This window comes from Gorilla gorilla, chromosome 9 (assembly GCF_029281585.2).
Source record: "Gorilla gorilla gorilla isolate KB3781 chromosome 9, NHGRI_mGorGor1-v2.1_pri, whole genome shotgun sequence".
Lineage (NCBI taxonomy): Eukaryota > Metazoa > Chordata > Mammalia > Primates > Hominidae > Gorilla > Gorilla gorilla.
Window position 1 is genome coordinate 110,694,597 of NC_073233.2, and position 14,272 is coordinate 110,708,868.

General features: G+C 39.2%; 1 pseudogene; it reads right to left on the bottom strand.

Annotated features, from left to right (window-relative positions):
- Window positions 1-7,402: 7,402 nt before the first annotated feature.
- On the bottom strand, window positions 7,403-8,377 carry LOC101132356 (casein kinase I-like; annotated as a pseudogene).
- Between the last annotated feature and the right edge of the window lie 5,895 nt (window positions 8,378-14,272).

The window sequence follows — 14,272 nt, forward strand, 5'->3', positions numbered from 1 at the left end:
CCCACTCTCCTTCCTTGGAAGCATTTATTGAAAACATAGAGTGGAGAAACACTGGCCTGTTTTATCCCTTCAGCACCTTATGGTGTCTCCCACCTTTCCCACTGTATCAGGTTTGCTTTTCAAGACTTTCCTCACCTTATGGATTCCTGTTTCCTTTCTGCGTCAAGACTGATATCTCACTCATAAACAATACTTCAGTATATCTTGGATTGACTTGAGATAAGTCATATCCTTTCTAATTAACTACAACTTCCTCATCTGAGTGGCATAACATGTGAGTTCAAGAGGGTAAGAAGAATGGGAAGACATTCTCACAAAAATGAAATCCTCTTCTCAGAGGCATCAGAGGGAGGGTGGGGCAGAGACCAAAGAACACTTGCCACTGAAGTGACTCCAGCACAGACAAAGAAAATAGTGAAAGGGGCTCTTCATATTAGAGGGTGAACATAGACTATGTTTTAAAAGTCAAGGAGTGGCAGATATACTTGACTGTGAGGGAATCTAGTCAGTGTGAAGACGTGACAAGCCTAGCTCCACTGAGGCCTGGGAAACAACGGTGAGTTAATAGGTTAACTCAGGAAAGCAGCATCGTGACCATCTGTGATTGGACAGGAAATTGCCTAAGACGTCACCCTGGAAGAGTCTCATACACTGTCCCATCTGGCAAGAGCCTGCACATCCTGCAATGTAGAAGTTTTCAAACTTTTATAAACCTCTGTATCCTTTACTTAAACAAAATCCCTTTTGGAAAGCAAATTTGAAAACCAGGTGAAAGGAGAAGTTCTCTGATGGAAGTTGGAAATAGAGCCTTGGAGTCCCCCACAACCCGCCACATCATGCCTGCTTTGTCCTCCCTTCTCTAGCAAAGCTCCCTGCATCTGAGTCCAGAGCTCTCATGCTAAATGCTCACAGTGTTTCATTAAATGTCATAGTTGCTGACGTGGATTGGAAACTGGTTGCTTGAAACATCTTTTCGTTAATTTTTTTTTCCTAAAATAAGCAAAAAAAATTAAATTAAGTTTTGGTTAACCAGCCAGCCTAGATTCACAGGGCCCTGAATCTTGGAATTTCCAGTTAGGTATTCATGGAAGATCGTCTAATACAACATATGTAACTTTGCAGTTGGTGCTAGCATATGATTTATTTGAGAGTAAAAAAGAAAACAAAAATATAGAACAGAAAGCTGGGGATTAAATCATACCAAATCCTAGCAATGCCTAGACTTAGCATAGTTTCCAAGAAGCTCAAAACATGTTAAATTTGTATTTGCTCTTCATATCCATACTATTTGTTTCCTCTGGGAGCATCTTCTTCCCCCATAATTCTCTTTTAAATGTAATTTTCTGAAATTATTCCTTTACCCCTTATGACAAGCATAAGAGGGCTCTCGTGTGGCTGTGTCAGCTGACTCCAGACTATTTCCAGGCAGGCAAATTATTTCCATGGTTTTCTTGGTTGCTTCATGCTGGCTGCTCTGTGAAAGGCCTCAAACATATTTGTATTTTTCCATATTAAACTTAGTCTTGAAATTTCAATCTTGCTTCATATTTTTTTTATGCTGGGGAATTCAGCCTTTTTAATTTTGTAACTCCATTTGAGTGTCAGATATTTTTTCTATTTTTTGTCCTGCAAGTCTTGAAATGGTCTTTAGCCAGAAACATTAAGTATTTAATGCTATTTTGTTGTGAGAGTTACACGTGGGAAAAATTTGCCCCACTGTCTGTATTCTTCCTACATATGGCCATGCAGTAGCTTTATGGATAACCATTGACCAGACACTTAACAGACACTTGGTACACACTGGTTCCGTCAGTCCTCATGGTTACCTTCTGGGTAGAAATGATTGATCAATTAACCCCGAGTCCCAGGGCACACAGCAGAGTGGTAGTCACTCGTTGAACACAGCTCTGTGCCACTGCAGTCCAGACATGACACATACATACTCTGGGATAGAAATCTTGCTTCCCTAACAGAGAGAAAGTGTCTGGAGACACAAGGACTGTCACATTAACTCCCTCAAGTCCACAATAATGTCTCCATGCCACCACCCGGTCCCACAGGCCTGAAAGAATCCTCCCCTTCACTCAATCTCTCTTATTTCCCTTATCAAACTTGTTGAATTTGTAGTTTACACTACCTCAACATAGTAGGTGTCTGCAAATGATTGTTACATGAGTTAATAAATGAATAGATCAATGAAGAAATAGATACTTAAATGACACTTAAATAAAGGGTCTATTTCTCATTAGGCTGAGTTGTTTATAAGAAGTCTTATGTCCATGACTTTTACTCTCCTAAGACTAAAGTTTTTAAAATTAGCATGGGAAGAATTTGGATATATCAACTGACTGGACATTCAATTAACTAATTTATTTATTTAGAGACAAGGTCTCCCTCTGTCGCTTAGGCTGGAGTGTAGGGACCTCAAACTCCTGGGCTTAAGCAATCCTCCTGCCTCAGACTCCCAAGTAGCTAGAACTACAGATGTGCACCACCATGTCCCACTGATTTTTAAGATTTTTTGTAGAGATGAGGTCTCACTATGTTGGCCAGGCTAGTCTCAAACTCCTGGCCTCAAGTAGTCCTCTCACCTCGGCCTCCCAGAGTGTTGGGATTATAGGCGTGAGCCACCACACCCAGCCTTACTGGAGATTTTATATGAAGCATAGCACATTTATTTTTGGTGATTTGCATGCCATGCTACAAGCATTTAGTATCAGATTATTTTGAGCATTTTATTAATTTGTTTGTCAATAATATTTTCTTATCTGCATGGTTTATTAAACACTGTGGAAAATGCTTATAGTTAGCACACTTGTGAAACAGATTTTTGCAGCTATAGCTCCTTTTAAAGGAAATTCAAACCAAGAGACTTTCTGAGGATGAGTGTTACTCATACCATAGCTCAGTTCAGCCCTGTCAAAACCATCCTTTCCCAGCTCTTACATCTGCGAATATGAATTTGAGATGGATTTGAAATATGTGAGGAAGCTTCCTGTGAGATTTTGATCATGTGCCCAGACTATGACTTGCTTGTTTGGAGTCTGTGACATACACACGTGTGTGGCCTGCAGAGCTTTTAGTCCATGATTCAGAATTCAAACTATATTCCATTGTTTCAGAATTTTTCTGTTTTTCACAAAGTGAAATGTCCTCTAAGCCTGCTACCCAGTTCTTTTTAATTACTCTTAACTACTTATGCCTCAGCCATAATTCTTTTTTTATTTTTTTATTATTATACTTTTCGAGGCAGAGTCTTGCTCTGTTGCCCAGGCTGGAATGCAGTGGCATAACCATGGCTCATTGCAGCCTCCACCTCCTGGGCTCAAGTGATCCTCCCACATCAGCCTCTCAAGTAGCTGGGACTACAGCTCTCGTACAGCAACTAGGGAACTACAGGTGTATGCCACCACACCCAGCCAATTGTTATTATTATTATTTTTGTAGAGACAGGGTCTTGCTATGCTGTTCAGGCTGGTCTCAAACTCCTAGCCTCAAGTGATCCTCCCTCATCAGCCTCCTAAAGTTATAATCATTTATGATGACCATTGGGCTGGTCAGTTGGTTTTCCTTGAATCAGTCAATTCTTTTTCTTTTTTTTTTTTCTATTGAGACAGAGTGTCACTCTGTCGCCCAGGCTAGAGTGCAGTGGCATGATCTTGGCTCATTGCAACCGCCACTTCCCGGGCTCAAGCAATTCTCCTGCCTCAGCTTCTCAAGTGGCTGGGATTACAGGCATGTGCCACCATGCCTAGCTAAGAATCAGTCAATTCTTATGAGTTCTCACTGAAAGAAATAACATTTAACCTTTACTGGGATCTCTATACCTTCAACATACAAAACTATTTTATCCTCACAATAATCCTGTGGAACAGTTAGGGTGGATACTATTATTTCCATTTCATAGGGGAAGAAACTGGGACAACTTTCCATGACTAAATCCTTTGTCCAAGACAGTTCCTCTAGCAAGTAGTAGAGACAGAAACTTGAAAAAGGTCTTTGGCTGCAAAACCAGGTAATTCAGCTCTTAAGACAAAAGATTAATCCCTGCAGACATCTTTTTATACTTGTCACTGAGATGCATTTTTAGTTCTAATAGAAAATTATTGATGAAACCACCAATAAGACTGCACAGTCCCTTTTTGCTTAAACTGACATCTTCTCCTGTGAATTATACCCTTCTCTCTCAAGGGTGTTTCTTGCCCTTGGCACAGATTCTTTCCCTCATCCTGTGAACATGGCTGCTCTGTGAAATACGTGAAGGAGCACAACCCTAACAATTGTTGCAACCCATAACTCCTTGAGCATCACTTTTCTCTTTATCATCAGCCTTATTACTTAACTTGGATCTTGACCTTGACCTCACCCCCTTGTAGTACATTTTCAAACATTACTATTAACATCCACCATTTTAAAAAAGTCAAATGGCTTTTCTTCAGTTCACATTTTCATCAGTCCTTTTTAGCGTTCAATGCTCAGTCTTGGAAACCCTCAGCTTGGAGTTTCTGCACTTTATTTTTCTCCCTGTACCTTTCTGATTATTTCCCCTCCTTTGCTGGTGTCTCCTTCCTTTCCTTCCTCTTGAATTTTGCCATTCACCAATGTCCTGTTTTGAGTCTTCACTTTTAATCTCTGGCCACTATTTCTCCAGGACAGTCTCATCTATTCCCAGAACTTCACCCAACATCCCCACAAAAATGTCTTCCTAAACGCGAGACCTACTGTTTTCCTGAACTCTTGTCTCACAGTTTCCACTGCCACCAGGACACTTCCATCTGGATAGATCTGGTTTCATTTTCTTTTAAACCAAGACTCCTATTCCTCCTTATATACTTCTTACCTAGCACAGCTTGCTAAATCACAGACCTGGGTTCAAATGCCAACTCTGCCAATTACTAGCTAAATGACCAATTATTCAACCTTTTTATTTTCTCATCTAAAAAACGGAAATAATAACAGCACCTGCCTTAGATGGTTGTTTGGAGACTAAAATAATACATATAAAATATATTAGTACAATGACTGGCACACAGTGAACACACACAAAATATTTGTAATTATTTTTATGAATAAAATGCTTCAGCGGTATCCATTGTCTAGCATGGCAAAAGGAACAACCAGCAGAGTAAACAGACAACCCACAGAGTGGGAGAAAATCCTCACAATTGATATATCTGACAAAGGACTAATATCCAGAATCTGCAACAAACTCAAATAAATTAGCCAGAATAAAACAAACAATGTCATCAAAAAGTGGGCTAAGGACATGAACAGACAGTTCTCAAAAGAAGATATACAAATGGCCAACAAACATATGAAAATATGCTCAACATCACTTATGATCAGGGAAATGCAAATCAAAACTGCAATGCGATACCACCTTAATCCTGCAAGAATGCCCATAATTGAAAAATCAAAAAACAGTAGATGTTGGCATGGATGCAGTGAACAGGGAACACTTCTACACTGCTGGTGGGAATGTAAACTAGCACAGCCGCTATGGAAAACAGTGTGGAGGTTCCTTAAATAACTAAAAGTAGAACTACCATTTGATCCAGCAATTCCACTACTGGGTATCTACCCAGAGGAAAAGAAGTAAATTATACAAAAAAGATACTTGCATATGCATGTTTATACCAGCACAATTCGCAGTTGCAAAAATGTGGAACCAACCCAAATGCCCATGAATCAACAAGTGGATAAAGAAACTGTGATACATATTTTATCATATGTATATTTTTTATCATATATATCATATATATACATTTTATATATATAAAATATAACAGAATACTATATATGATATACAATACTCTGTATATTATAGTATATATATACTATATATAGAGTATATATATTATATATGATGGAATACTATTATATGTGATGGAATACTACTCAGCCATAAAAAGGAATGAATTAATGGCATTTGCAGCAACCTGGATGAGATTAGAGACTGTTCTTCTAAGTGAAGTAAATCAGGAATGGAAAGTCAAACATCTTATGTTCTCACTCATAAGTGGGAGCTAAGCTGTGAAAATGCAAAGGCATAAAAATGACACAATGGACTCTGGGGACTCAGGAGGAAAGGGTGGGAAGGGGGTCAGGTTTAGATAAAAGACTACAAATTGAGTATATACTGCTCAGGTAATGGGTGCACTAAAATCTCACAAATCATCACTAAAGAACTTACACATGTAACCAAACACCACCTGTCCCCCAATAACCTATAGAAATAAAAAATTAATTTTTAAAAAAAGCAAAACAGATATAAACTAACTTTAGCACTTAAGACCTTCCATGCTTAGGTCTAAAAATGACTTACAGGTCCCACTTCCCTCTCATCCTACCCCCTTACAAACAAAGTGAATTATATTTTTTCCCAAATGTGCCTTGTACCAGTCCTGCTTTTTTATATTTTTTATTCTCCTCTATTTCTACTTAATAAAAGTCTACCCATTCTGCAAGACTTAGTATAAATGTTACTTCACTGATAATTTCCTCCATTACCTTTCTCCCTTTGTGAGATAGGTTTTTTTTTACAGAAAGTTTTTAGTTTTCAATGAACTTGTAAACAAAAAAAGTTCCCATTTCAAAATAAAAACAAAATCCCAGATCATGCAGATGTTTACAGTGATTATGTTTATCTAAGCAACATAGATACATGTTTAGTTGTAAGATGTTAACTAAATTTGTGTGACAAATATGCTTTTTTAAATAACAAGAATATTATAAAATTAATGCAGAGTCCTAAGAATAACCTAGTAGTTACTAAGTTTTTCTTACATCTTCATTTTGGATGCTGTTATTTCTAGCATGAATGAGCAGGCAGAGTCTTTCATACGCTCAAACAATGGAATATTTGGTTGCTACCATATCAATTGGCTTTCAAGCAACAAGACAACCATTTTAAGAATGTTTTAAGTGAAGAACTTGCAAACCCCAGGGATGGAAAAATGCTAAGAATGCACAATTGAGAGCACTTACAACCATCACAATTGTGGCTGAAGACTTTATCTCCTTCTTCTTAAATGACATCTCAAAGTAGTATAGTTCAAAACAAAAGGTTTTAACAAAAAAATTGGCATTTACCCAATTTCTCCACTAATTTGTGTGAGTCAAACATTTAATTTTTTCACTTGAAAAAAATGCAATAGAAAACCGGTCATCATGTTTCACTATCTCAGTTAATATTCACGATTACAGCAGCTGCAATTCAGGATGCAGCATTACCAGTGCTGCCCAGAGTCAGTTCATACTGAAATTAAGTTCCTAACACCAAGTAGACGGTTGCAACTACCATTGGCTAGTGTACATATGAAATAAAATTTCTAGCAGCAACAAATGCGAGATCAAAAGCAACAGATCATCTGCTCTGCTTCTTCTGTTACTCAGCTGGTGCTTAGAAACCAGTGGGGGTTTGGGCCTGCTGACTTTGCCCACTGGAAGAGGCTGTCTGCTGCGCTACTTTCAACTTTCACATTGTCCAATAAAATGTTTAGTCGTATTGGTGGTTCAGGGTCCTCGAAAGAATGCGGAATAGCTGTCTGAGATACACCTCATCCGGGACTTCCTCAAAGTGTAGCCCGCGATTACAGTTTAAGCACATGGTAAATTCTGCAAGAAACCCCTTACATAAAACTTCAACAGGAGTGGGCATCTTCTTTTCACTAATCTTTTCATATTTTTGTTTCTTTGTTGCGGACCTAAGTCCTTGCCATGGCAAGCTGGTTCTGTTAAAACACATCAAAATAGCCTAAGGATTCCATATCATCTCTGTGACTCTGCTCAATACCAAGATGTGCATTGATGCTGGCACGTCGGGCAGTGCTAGTGAGATTTTTATATTACCTGCACAGTATGCGTTGCCTTGTCCTGCTGTTGCTGTATTTTTTGACCAAACCAGAATCAATACGGAATAACTTACTACAGTGGTGTCCAATACCTTTAGGGAGTTATCTGGTTTAACGTCTCTGTGTATAAAATTGTTTCTATGCACATACTCAATTTTATTGATTGTCTGGTCAGCTAACATAAGCACAGTTTTCATTGTGAACCTTCTTGAAGAGAAATTGAAGAGGTCTTCGAGGCTAGGTCCCGGAAGGTCTATGACTGGTACATTGCAGCCTTTTTCCTGATCATACCACGGTATGTGGGGGATGCCAACCCTACCTTGAAGAATCTCACAGAGTTTGCTTTCCTACAGCAACTGGGGATGCCTGGCCTTTTGAGATTCTAGCTTCACTGCCACTTGCTCGCCATTGATGATATCGATGGCCAGATAAAGGTCCCAGAAGGAGCCAGACCTGATCTTCCTTACTAGTTTATATTTCCCTCAAACAATAAATTCGGCCTTGGATCCGCTGCTGCTCGCCATCCTAAGAGATGAAGACGGAGGCTGAGGCCAAGTCCAGACGCCTCTGAGAGGAGGACAGAGGCCTCTGGGGCTCCTCCACGGCGGAAGGTGGCAGGAAACGGGACACGGAACACGGAGGCCTCCCTCATATTCGCGGCCCAGAATCAGCTGGCGGGGAACCTGATCACCGCTGCTCAGTCAGGTTTCTTGTTGCCAGGCTGCGGTTTGTGAAAGGGTTCTTGCAGTTACAAGGCTGGGCCACTTGTTTCTGGGCGGCGCCACTGCCTTGCTGTCTCAGCTATGTGCAGGCTGGAAAAAGGGGTGCGGTGAGCTAGAGCAGGGATACCATTGCCACCACTGCCAGCGCTCCAGCCCGGAAGGACCCCTGTCCCTCTGCCGACGCTGCCGTCTTGTTACTCCAGCTCCAGCCCAATAGTTTCACTCTGAATTTTCTTAGCGCATTACACTTTCTTAAAGCCCTTTTCATATTTTCCTTATCTTCACGTCATTCTCTTAATGGAAGGTAATTTGTTGAAAAAAGGCTGATGTTTTCATTGTGTCCCTGCCCATTCTCCAAGGTTTACCAGTTGCTTTGTAGAAACTTGCTCAACAGGGGAAATGTTAGGTTACATGCAATAGAATAGAAAAAGTGGCACTTAGTACTTTTAAGGGTAAGTGTCCCTTTGAGGGTAAGTGTCCCTTCTTTCAGTAAGAGTTCTTTCACTTTGCAAGTCTGAGGGAAAGCCTAGTGACTATGTGTGCTGAAGTGGTTTGATACGGTTTTGCTGTGTCCCCACCCAAATCTCATCTTGAATTGTAGGTCCCATAATTCTCACATGTCTTGGGAGAGTGGTCCCGTGGGAAGTAATTAAATCATGGGGGCGGGTCTTTTCCCGTGCTATTCTTGTGATAGTGAATAAGTCTCACAAGATGTGATGGTTTTAAAAAGGGGGAGTTCCCCTGCACATGCTCTCTTACCTAGTACCATGTAAGACCCTGACTTTGCTCCTCCTTCGCCTTCTGCCAGGATTGTGAGGCCTCCGCAGCCATGTGGAACCATGAATCAATTAAATCTCTTTCCTTTTTAAATTACCTGGTCTCAGGTATGTCTTTATTAGCAGCGTGAGAACAGATTAATACGTGGTTAAACCCAAGAAACCACAGTGAACTCTCAAAGAAAATATATTTATCAGACTGTCTCAGTATATGTGGACAACAAGTTAGTTAAGTATCCCCTAGACTTTTGTATGAACAAATTGAAAGCAAGCAGACTGAGCTCACTCCCACTTAGTAAGCACGTCTGATCTACAAGGCTAGAAATTGCAAAAATAATCAGACACCAATTTAGCTCTTAGAAGTTAATTTGCTCATGAAGTGGATGCAGCCTAATTATTGCATAAATTATTATTTCTTCAAGTAGCTGTTAAAATCTTAGGTGTAATTCCTATTATGCCAATGAATATTTACGTGGTATATATCTCTAAAAATATTATGAAAGACAGGGAAAATAAGATTCAAAATGCAAGTGTGTGCTTTCTAGGCAATTTATCCAGAAATACAAATTTAATCAAAGTCCTTTTTTACTACTCTTTAAGTTCTGGCACTTCTTACTACTGATAATAGATCTTGTCATATTGGCATAACTAATATCTGTTGGGCATTCTTGGAGAGGTAAGTGGAGAGGGACTTAAAGGATTTGTGTGGTTAGACAGCTGTCTGGACTATTTCAGTAAGCCCTGCCTGCGAGGGTCCTTTGTTGGGTCTTGGGGAGCTGATAAAAGTGAATGATTCTTAAGCCATTTTATACACCAAAACATGAGTAGGTATTTGTTGGGATTTGGCTTAAGGCTGAGGACATGTAACTAGTCAGTTTCAGAATCACATACTGCATTGTGGAGAATTTTGGAGATTCGTTCTATTTCAGAAAGGAGACCAAATTACCTACTCTCCAAATTGTCTCATAAAAAAATTTAATCCTAGAGATCAATTGAAAAGGAAATCAACTTCTGCTTCCCTGTTTCATATTAGTGGTCCTTGAAGTTAGGGTAATATAAATGTATTATTTCCCATTTAAATCACATGCAATGAAAAGAGTTTCTGGCACAGAATAGCAGAATGCATGCTAAATAAAAGTCAGATTTATTATTTTTATTTTTGTGTGTGCTTTCTCAACTAAATTCAATTTCAGGTAAAATGCAGAGACAGCCTCAGCCTATCACCCTGCAACTAGACTCTGTGCGTTCTGCAGCGAAGCTGATAAAAGACAGTGCCCTATCTTTAGGCACAGCCTAGTTCTCCTCTGTGGTCTTGGGAAAGAAAACTAGGTTTCCAGGCCACACAGCTTTCAAAAGTAGAATGCCTATGGTGGTGTAGAAGAATGTATATAAATAGAATGCATGGGACAAAATAGTTTTTATAGAAATCTTCTCTGAGGATTATAGCCAGAACCCCTCAGAAAACTCTATCTTAAAAGCTACACAACTAGAGCTTCTGTTTGTTTTCTTCCATGGCTTTAAGGCTCAGCTTGAGGTCATAAGCCCCCATCAGGTCCCCCAGTGTCTTCTGTTACTGAGCTCTTCTAGCGCCCTGCTGTCTACGTTGTAAGAGCAAATCTACATACTATTTACATGGAAGGTTAGCGCAGTCTTTCTATAAAAAGGTACCAGTGCATGTTACATATTTTACCTACACACACTTGGATCTTTATGACTCAATATCTGTAAATATACCCATCTATGTAACTATACATACATAGGTGTATTTAACACAGTCCCAGCAAAATAATATATGCATATAATTCTATAGACAGAGTATGTCATAGGATAATATATTGAGATATAAAATTATATTTTCCTCTATATTTTTCCCTGACTTTGCCAAGAACTGTGTATCTCCTAGTCTCAGAGGTGTCTTCAGGACTTCCGTTGAAACCTACATGAAGGCAATATCTCTTTCCAACTTTTGGAAAAGCCTGAGCTCATAGGAAGAGGTTGTCAGATGTCTTCAACTAAGAGGGGAAAGGAAAAAGGTTCCAGGGAGGCATGAGAGAGGGAGAGGTTTCCTTAAACTGGAAAGAGAGACATCTGGGCTGTTTCCACCAGGCATAAAGACCCATGCTCTACTTCTAGGTCCTTGGAAACTCCTGGGGTAGTTGTGAGGTGGGCCTAGGGGGGCAGGATCCCGCAGATCTGGATCCTTAGAGTGTGTGAGTGAGGAAAAATGGAAATTCATACGTTGTCTTCTCCAAAACTCCAGTAGGTGGCAGAATGGAAATTTAAACCCAGGGCTCATTCCAAAGTCAATGCACGTTCCAATCTCAGTGCTTTTTAGTTGTAGTAAGTGAAGATAGTTATCTCGTATGTGGAAGGGGGATGTGTAGGGGATGTATATTTCAAGTATTCTCCAAAGGATGTGATAGACAAAGTGCAGAATTTGGAATTAAATGATACAGGTTTGAATCACAGCAGAGCAATCTTGGATGTTATCTGCAAAAAGGAAATAATAATGCTTACACCATTTATTTATGATGTAATTGAACTGATAAGTACTTTGCAAATTGAATGACTACATATGTTGTTTTTACTACCTTCTGACCTTTAAGACTGTTTCCCATGATCAGGTACTACACAGCAATAAAAGGTAAACAGGAATTCACAGACATATAACTCATTTCCTTAGTCTATGGCATTTTCTTGAACTAAAAAAAGAAATTTGTCTCTAGAATATTAATCAAAATACTACCTGTATACATGTATTACAAAGTCTATATACTCCCATTCACTAGTACTCCAAGCAGCTTGATTACAAATGTTGAATTACCAGATGTACACAGAAACAGAATATAGAACTGGAAACAGCATTCTTGTGTGAAAAAAAAACTGATTCTTGTATAAGGCAGATTTGCATTCAAAAACTGAGTTTGCAGCTTTTGAGACTTATATTCTTGGGTATGTTAACCTCTCTAATACTGTTTTCTCACCTATACAGTGGAAATAATAATATTAATATCCACCATGACAGTTTTGAGGATAATTAAATCCGCAAATGCAAACGTACATCATGCTTGTCACATAATAGCAGCTCAATAAATATTAATTTCTCTTAGAGTGGAAAGACACCTAAAATCACCTACTTTATTCCTCTTACATTGCAGATGAGGAAATTGAGCCACTAAATTTTCATTTGTTTTTATTTCATTGGGAGCAAAACTTTTGGAACTATGGCTCAAGTGTCTTGATTAGAATATTTCAACACACTAAATATTTATACTAAATGATTTTCTAGGATGTAAATTAAGTATGATTCTTGAGGAAATTGTTGTAATGCGATGAGGTAAAGCAAGTCCATTGGAATATAATTTTCCATTAAATGTACATCATGAACCAACACAATGAGTTACCTTCTTTAATAATTTTGGAATCTTGCCTGAGAGGCAGCCATATGATAAAGTGTTATATTATCATCATCACTTTCATTGCCATGAGCTAAATGTGATTCTAAGAATAAACGCAAAGGCAGCAGATTCCTTAGTTGCATAAATCATGGCCAGGAAGTCATGCATCATAATTCCCACCTTTAGTTTTATCTTAGGAAAGTGAAAATGTTCCCTTAATCATGAGGATTCTTGATGAATATAGTTATATTAAGAATCAGCTTCCTGTTATGCTGTGATCTGTCACTTACGAGGACCGTACCCCAGGGTGGAATCTTCCCCAGAGCAGCTCTCTTTTCTACTGACCTGCAGGGATTATGTGACTTATGTGGATCCTCACGTACCTCTCTTTGGTAAATTCTTGAAAGGCCAGGGTGTTTATAGCCATATATTTTTTGCCCCTTTATGAAGCACATTTAATCTATTTCAGAAATGCTTTAGACATTTACTTTTTGTGCAGGGTAAATTAGCCAAGTATGTTAACAGTTTAATTTTTTGTTGATCGCCTGGCTACTTTCAAAATAGATTTGCTGCTGCAACTGAATAATTATTCACTGACTGAATTAATTGATTAATGGGCTTTGAGGATAATTTTCACAATTGTTACATTTATTTAAAGAAATTTGATGTTCATAATTAGAAAATTACTTCATATTCTTCCCTCTACACTATAACTCAGAAAAGACCATCTTTCCTACTGTAGTCAAACCCTGTAATTTCCTAGATATGACATGTTCTCTCATATCTTAATGGCATTGCCTATGCTCTTCCTTTCCTCTTCACACTTGGCCTGATAGACTCCTACTACTTCTTCACACCCAGGATCAAGCATTGCTGCCTTGCCAAACTTATTCATTCATTCAACAAAAGTTTAATGAGCATCGACTAAGTCAGGGGCTTGATGCTGGGCATCGTCCAATGTGCCCATGTGGGGTGCATTCGAGTGGACAGCTACAGTGGGCTGTGTGTGAATGGAGGCACATAAGAGGAGGAATGAACACAGCCAGTAGGCAGAGTTGGCAAGGTCTCAGAATGTCCCCAAAGATGGTAACCCCTGAGCTGGGTCTTCAAGTGCAAGACAAATAGGAGAACAGTGTGATCATTTTCATCAAGAACCATTTGATTGGAAGGCAATCCTTCCATTTGGTTGGAATGCCAAACTGAATTAAAGGGAGGATTATTTTAAAGAACCAGAGGAATCTGATGGAATCCATTAATGAGAAGCACTTTGAAGGGAGGCACTGGGCAAGTGGAGTTAGATTTCTTAGAACCCTCCACCAGCTTTCCTCACTGGTCTCTAACTCATTTCTCACCACTCAGAACACTACCATTCCTGTTACCATCTGGGTGGGGCGGAGCATTCAACTGTTGCAATTCAGCCAGGTACATGACTAATTTCTAGACACATCTTGGGTAGTCTGAACGTGAGTAACAGATTGTAGGCCTTTCTTTTCTTTTCTCTTTTCTTTTCCCTCCCTCTCTCC